The sequence below is a fragment of the Brassica napus genome, chromosome C3, assembly GCF_020379485.1.
Source record: "Brassica napus cultivar Da-Ae chromosome C3, Da-Ae, whole genome shotgun sequence".
Taxonomy (NCBI): Eukaryota; Viridiplantae; Streptophyta; class Magnoliopsida; order Brassicales; family Brassicaceae; genus Brassica; species Brassica napus.
The window spans coordinates 72,519,521-72,527,188 of record NC_063446.1 but is presented as its reverse complement, the minus strand read 5'-3'; the positions used below and the strand labels follow the sequence as shown (position 1 = coordinate 72,527,188).

At 30.8% G+C, this 7,668-nt stretch overlaps 1 long non-coding RNA gene across 1 annotated transcript; it reads right to left on the bottom strand.

The window, feature by feature from the left end:
* Window positions 1-1,530: 1,530 nt before the first annotated feature.
* LOC125583530 lies at window positions 1,531-6,962 on the bottom strand. Its single transcript, XR_007320551.1, has 2 exons — window positions 3,733-6,962; window positions 1,531-1,923 (listed from the first exon to the last, which is right to left on the bottom strand). It is a non-coding gene; the product is annotated as an uncharacterized LOC125583530 (long non-coding RNA).
* Between the last annotated feature and the right edge of the window lie 706 nt (window positions 6,963-7,668).

The window sequence follows — 7,668 nt, the reverse complement described above, 5'->3', positions numbered from 1 at the left end:
TAATAAATGTTAATATAAACATAATATTGAAATAAATTAAAATGATAGAATTAAAAATAAATATTATGGAAATACCCCGGCCGTAGCAAGACGATCTCTGACCTGATTTTTTTAAAAAAAAATATTTACTAAACCACTTTCATCAGAGGAACAACAACCAATCTGAAATTCAACCCTTCTGAGCTTATACGAAGCCATTGTTTTCGGAAATACAAATAAAAATAGTTTGAAACTCTTGACTCCGTTTTTATTTTAAATTTCCGTCGACATATGACTCTAACTTATGTACAGTTCTACATTTCCCATTCTGATGAAAAACATCCTATTAAACTGACCCTATTAGTTAAATAAATGGCTTCAAATACAGAGTCCCTAATATGTATTTACTACCTTATTTACACAGCAAATAAAATAATTATATTTCAAATAAGTCGACACAACTGGTGCATAACATAACTTCATAAAATATAATCCATACAACAAAAACTAATCAAGCATACTTATAACTAAAATAATAGTAATATTAAAAAAATAGATTGCATATTTTTTTTATAAATATTTATTGTTAAGAAGAAATAGTCATTCATATATTTCGATGGGAAACAATATATATATATATATATATATAATTTTTAAAAGGGTGTTTGTTTTACTAATTAACAATTCATATTAAAAATACAATGCAGCTATTTAGATCAAATTTTGAATAGTTATTTAGTTTAATATAATAATATTTTATTGTTAACTATATTCCGTACGCTTTTGTATTATTTTGTATTATGTTATAAATATCTAAACATCAATCACAAAATTTCGGTGATAATTTAATAGCTTATTAATTTATAGTCATTTTTCAAGTTCAACACATAATATACTGAGTACGGAAAAAAAACATAAAAATCACTATGATTTGATCATTATATATTATTTATTTCAGCCAAATGCTTTATTGGGTTTAAAATATAATTTTATATATATTATTTATTTTAGCTTATATTTTACTCTTAATTGGGTATTTATGCTGTGGTTATGGAAGTTGTTATTATATAATAACTTATGAGTTGCATCTAATATCCAGAAATATTGTGTAATTATTGATTCAGATGTATATAGTAGCACACTCACACCTAAGAAGAAGATGAACTCTGCACTGTATGCATTAACAATATTGTAAGCATAACAATATTGTAAGCAAAGAGAATTCAACGAATTGCCGTGCAACCATATCTTTCACCACCAGTGCATCGTTGACTGGTTTATATCAAATTTCAGCTGCCCAACATGTCAAGATACGGTACTTTAATATTAGTATTTCCGGTTTACACAACTAATAATTAAACCAGCTAATAATAAATTTTACTCATAAATGCTTACTTAATATATAATTACAAGTTTGTCTATTTCCTCACTATTAATACTCTTTAGATTCATCCAACTCCAGAAAATTTCTAAAAATGATGTGACGGCACCATGAAAAAAAATACTTATCAATACGCCATGGTATATTTAGTCATCAAATACAATAACATATACAGAATTTAACTAATATGTATATTTTAAAATATAACAATTTATATTGAATATTTACTCTAATTATTTACATAATTTTTAAAATAGTATCCTGCCCGTAGGGCGGGCCGGTCCTAGTATAGTATATAGATTACACAAAATACACATATATATATACATAAATACTTCATCGTACAGAATTCCTCCGGAGACGTCACCGTAGGCTTCAGTACCTCCACCGCTGTATCTTCCGCAGTTCACCATCATCTCTGTGGCGTTTCCTTCGTCACACCACAAGCTCCGGTGCGCTCCTTCACAATATATAGCACCTCCGGAGCGTTTCCTCCGTCACACCACCACCTCCGGCGTGTCTGCTCCTTCTCCTTCCCGTTTCATTTCTGCTCCTTCTCGGATCTGTAAACAAAACAAAAAAAACAATTAGAAATAGCTTAAGAGATTAGGAAGAGTATGAAACACTTGCTTCTTCACAAAAGATGAAGAAAGAGGATGAACACAGAATCATGAAATCGTCTTGGTCTCCACAACAATGGCTACTGATGCTAACGACGGCAGGCTTGAATGGAGGTTGAGCAGGAGAAGAAAGAGTAATCTTAGTCAAAAAAAAAAGAAAGAGGAGATGAGAAGATGGAGTTTGTGAGGGGAAAAGCGAAGAAAGAGTTAAAACAAAAGCAAATCAATCTGATCTGTTGGATCAAATATTGTCAATGGTTAGGATCAGAAAATGGTGATCCACACCATTCCAAAATGAACAATGAGAAATAAGCACTCTATTTCTTTAATAGTTTATGATTAGATTTCATAGTTTATGATTATATTTATGGTTTTGTTGTTTATGATTTGCTTTCAATAGAATTGCAACTTAAATATATTAGAATTTGGGTTTGATAATTAAAAGTTTAAAGTTGAAAGATTATATTTATGATTAAAGGTATGGAGTTAAGAAAATAGGTAGTGAGGTACAGATTTATTGTACGAGTTTGAAATTTTAAAAGACTAATTTAAAAATATAAACTTGAAAAGTTTTAAATTTATAATTGGGGTTTAGGTTCGGGTGTTAAGGGCAACACAACTTGATTTAATATAATTTTATAAAGTTATTTAATTAGTGTGTTATGATATAAGATTTTTTTTTTGATAGAAGGTTAATTTGGAGTATTAGGTGTAGGGTTTAGAGTAAAATTGGAGAATAAAATTTGAAAAATTTAGATTAGTAGTTCATGTTTAAGTTTTGGTGTTTAAATTTGAAAATGTTAGAACTAGTGTCTGGATTTTATGATTTGGGGTATAAGGTTTAGGGTTACAATGTATGGTTTGGAGTATAGTGTTTTTAGTTTAGATTTAAAATTTGAGATTAAATTTTTAAAATAATTAAATTTGAGTTTAACTTTAGGATTTTGAGGTTATAGTATGAAAAGATTAGAGTTTAAAGGTTAAAAACATGTTTAGGGTAGAATGTTTCAAATAGCTACGGATTTTTCATGGCAAAATCGTGGCAATTTCAAAAATTCCATGGCAAAATCGTAGCTAAAATCTATTTGGTAGATTAGCCATGAATTATTCGTAGCAAAATCGTGACCGTTTGCTGCCACGTTTACATTCGTAGCTACGAAATTTGAAAGGGATTACTATGTTTTGCGTTTCGTGGCAAATTTGTAGCAAATTCGTGGCTCCTTCAATTTTGCTATGAAATTTGCGTGGCAAATTCGTTGCTATGCCCATGTTTTTTACTAGTGAAAAGAAATGTGGAGTACAGCTCCAAACTTGGAATCACAAAGAAAATGGAAACATGGTTAACAACCACTTGATTATTTGTCAAATGACTCAGTTTTGTTGATACCGTGTGTAACACCTCTGATCCGGATTAAGTTAAAGTTAATAAGTTTGCCGTGTCTTTATATTTCTAAACGTGCAATCTAGCAATGTATCAGCAAATACATTTGTTTTGCAGGCACTAACCGCACACTCAACAATCACAGCCATAACCAAAACATACCTGGGCGTTTGGGTGGTTTAGCCTAGCACGATATTTTCATCGGACTCTATCATCTCTATCTCATGGTCGACATGACTCAAAACTTTTATCGAATTAATATTGAATAAACGGATTCCCGATGTTTCGTTAGTCGGAACCAGGATCTAAACTTAAATCTAAAAAAAAAAAAAGTAAATTTAAAAGAAAAAACTAAAGACTGGAAGTTTAACCTTAAGGCTCGGGATCGCTCGGGTGCTCTTGGGTTCCTATGGTAGGGTTTTCAGTGTGGGAAATGAATTAAGGGGTGATGATATATTTATATGTGATGGGAATGGCTAAGGGGATTGATTAGCTCGTGGGTAACAAGAAGGAGGCGGTGGCCGCCTAAACCAACCATTGGGAAGCAGATTGGTGTGCAGCCACAAAATGTGTCCAGTTAAAATAAGATTTATGGCCAGCCACCAATTCAGACAATAGGAAAGAAACAAGAGCTGCTTGGACGTGGTCCAGTCAAGAAGAGACACATGTCCAGCTACTGGAAGTAGGAGAGCAAGTTGATGCATCCTTCAGCAGCTTCTGGACAAACCCGACATGTCGTAAACAGACCTAAACGAGCCACATTTAATTCTGAACGTCTTGTTGTCTGATCCGGATTGATAGAAATGTTTCTCATTGGCCAAAACCTTGCTTTCCGAGACATAAAAACTTCTAAAATAGTTCTATGGTCATTCCTACCCTAAAAACTTAAATTATGTTTTTCGAGATTTCTCGAACGATCTAAGCCGAACCGCGAGAGTTTCTAAACTGGTAAATTTTACGAAGAATCTTCATGTACCATTACTTCTTACAAACCTCAACTTCAAATTGAAGCACCTGTCGAGCAACTTAACATCACTTGGCCTTCCATACCTAGGTTGCATGGAAGCGAAAACGGATATGCGGAAACAAAACGTTTCAAAACGTGGAAACGTAATTTTTGAATTTTTTTGCTTTGAAAACGTTTTGGAAACGTATTTAAGTGTATATATATATATATATATATATATATATTCAATTGATTAATATGTGAATTCATTTTATTATGTTTAGTATATCTAAGAACACAAATAAACAATTATAGCCATTCTATTTAATCATACCAATATGAAATAAGCCAATCATTAAACATCAAAGTCATAAAAATCAAAATAACAAATCTCAATAATTAAATATTAAATAACTTAACTAAAGATGAAAATCATAACATCACGTCAGTGATCACGAATATATATCATCTTTAACCTCATCTTCATTAGCTACATCAAACACGACTGCTTCCAACTTAGGTTTATCAAGAGAAAGATCCTCAAACCACTCAAGTTTCCCAAGATTAATCTCATACATTGAATCAAATTGATCACCTCTAACATCCCACATATGATTGGGACCATCCTTGTATGCAAGACTTCGTCTACATAGAAGACGAACATTATTGTGCACAAATACCAAAACAGAATCGCGAGTTTCCAAAATAAAAACGTAGTTTTCATCAAATTTCCAAGATGAGATTTTTAAGAGCTTCCGCGAGTTTCCGAGAGATTCCGATTCCGAAACGTTTCTGAAACGTGAAACGGATCTTCGGACAAGTTTCCATGCAACATTGTTCCATACCATGATATCTGTTTATTCTCTCGGCATCACGTGCGGTCTTTTCATTCTAGCATTTTGCAATAGTTTCCAAACTATCAAAGAAGCAGTTTCTCGACCAATACAACTGATAATCTGACCAATTCAATGTGTACTCTGGCAACAACTACTTGTCTAAATCCTTTGTCCTTTGGACTTCAAATGTTACAAACGCACCACATTTAATAGTAACAAAAATCTCTACATATACCTATGTAACTTTATGTTTTAGTAGAATTTTAGTAAAATCTTCCGACACATTCCGCCTAAATTTTAGTAGAATTTAGGGTTCCCGCCTAAATCAAAAGTCTTCCATAAGTCATCCAGGAGTCTTCCAGAGGAAGTCTTCTCGTGGATTAGATCTTAAAAATAATTAATAAATTTTATAAAAAATATTTTCAAAGGGAAAAAGTCAAAATCATGTATTAATAAACATTTTTAAAAGATGGAAATTTAGTTTTACTAAAATTGAATTATTTTTAACATAGATGAGTGAATGTAGATTGAGTCATGATAGTCTTTGGTTTAGGGTATGGTAACATATGTTGTAGTATTGTTAGTATTTTTAGGGTTAGATTTTGAAATCTCATCTTTTTTTTTCTTTAAATTTGACCTATATGTGATTAGTGACTAACTAATAACTTTATTTAAATACTTTCTAAATATCTTACAAGTTTAAGAAATTGTTTTTTTGCTTAGTTATTTGATTATAGGGTCTAGAAGACTCATAGAAGACTTACCAAGAAGTCTTCTGGAAAATCCCGCCTAAATTTTAGTAGAATTTAGGGTCCCCAACTAAATTTAGAAAAAATTAGGTTTCCTGCCTAAATCGAAGTCTTCCAGAAGTCTTTCCGAAGTCTTCTTGGGAAAGTCTTCTCATGTATTAGATAATAAATTTAATAAAAAAAATTTTGAAAAAGAAAAATAGAAATCATGTATTAATAAACATTTAAAAACGATGAAAATTTAGTTTTACTAAATTTGAATTATTTTTAACATAGATGAGTGAATGTAGGATCTAGAAGACTTTCAAAGAAATCTTCTCTTAGAAAACATTCCAAAAAGTCTTCTCTTAGAAGTCTTTTATATCAAAAATATTTAACCTAATTGAAATTTTTGTCTCCATATATAAAGAAAATTTACACATTCTTTTTCCTCCTCTCAAATGACTGTAACAAAAATGTAATATTTCTCACTCTAAAACTCTCCAACCTCTCTCTAATCTCTTTGAACATCAAAACACCAAATTTAAATCTATTTTTCATTTTTTTTCTTATGTCTTCTCACAAATTTATCTTCTTTTTACAGTTTTTTCATTACATGGTTCTCATCTTTCACTCATTCAAAGGCAGATCTATAAATGTTGGATATGTATTATTGTGTGTTTTATATATTATATTCTAAAAAGCTATAGATTCAACATATTGCGACTGTTTTGTTTATTATTTAAGCATTAAAATTATATTTTTGAAGTTTTTATCTGTTTTGAAGTCATTTGAATGTTTTTGAATTTGCAGGTTTTTCAGATCTGAGACTGACGTTGAAAGACTTCTCAGAAGACTCTCGGAAGACTTCTAGATAAGTCTTCTAATGCATTTTATGCTAGAAGACTTCCCACAAAGTCTTCAGAAAGTCTCATGCCCAAAGTGGTACAAATTTGTGATATGTATTTTTTGTGTTTTATATATTGGATTCTAAAAATTTATAAATTCATCCTAATGTGACAGTTTTTTGTTTATTAATATTAAGAATAAAAAAATGTTTTTGAAGTTTTCTCTGTTTTGAAACTATTTGAATGCTTTTGAATATGTAAAATTTTCAGATCTAAATCAGACTTTTGAGGACTTCCCAGAAGACTCTTGGAAGACTCTCGGAAGACTTCTTGGGAAGTCTTCTAATGCATTTTATGCTAGAAGACGTTCCACGAAGTCTTCAGGAAGTCTTCCATTGTTTTTTGCTCAAAGTTTTACAAATTTTGGATATGAATTGTGTTTTATATATTATATTCTAAAAAATTATTGATTCAACATAATTTGATTGTTTTATTTATTATTTAAGCATAAAAAATTATTTTTGAAGATTTCTCTGTTTGAAGCCATTTGAATGCTTTTGAATATGCAGATTTTTCAGATATGAGGTAGACTTTGGAAGATTTCTCAGAAGACTCTTGGAAGACTCTCAGAAACTCTCGGAAGAGTCTTGGCAAACTTCTTGAGAAGTCTTCTAATGTATTTTATGCTAGAAGACGTCCCACAAAGTCTTTGGAAAGTCTTCTACCCAAAGTGGTACAAAGAAATGATGTCAAGTGGAGACCAAGCTTATCTATGTTGAGGAATGATATCTAGTTCTATGTGTAATAGTTTTGTTTATGGTATGTTTTATGATTTGTATGTGCACTATTTAGTTGTGAATTCTTTTGTAAACTTAAAGAAATGTTAATCAAAAGATTTTTTTTAACCTTTCTACCCACTCATAACAAAACACAACAACACAAAAACTTA